This window comes from Opisthorchis viverrini (genome assembly GCF_000715545.1).
Source record: "Opisthorchis viverrini unplaced genomic scaffold opera_v5_63, whole genome shotgun sequence".
NCBI classification, from domain to species: Eukaryota; Metazoa; Platyhelminthes; class Trematoda; order Opisthorchiida; family Opisthorchiidae; genus Opisthorchis; species Opisthorchis viverrini.
This window is the reverse complement of record NW_008751719.1, coordinates 294,898-295,279: the sequence shown is the minus strand read 5'-3', so window position 1 is coordinate 295,279 and position 382 is coordinate 294,898.

Genomic DNA, 382 nt, shown 5'->3' with positions numbered 1-382 from the left:
GCAGCTACAACGTTGCAAACGTTCATACTCATTTCTTTTTCTTGTTATTGTGAAGATTCGTGTAATTTCACTTTAACTGAATGTTGTGAGCTGGCTCGGAAACGAAGCGAACGATACTATAGACGCCTCCTCATGAAGAAAACTACTCACAAGGTTGCTGAAAACTCCGACAACCCACGATGGCTTCGCCCTTCTGGGGGCTCATTAATATAACCGTGAATTGCACATATGATGATGGGACCCATCAGGTAGACGCTGTCCCAGAGTTTCTGTCAAACTTGTGTTCTACTTGCACCTAGATCGGACTGATTTTGACAAACGCTCAGTTGCATATTGATTTCGTTTTGACGGAAGACGCGAGTGAATATTATATATATATATA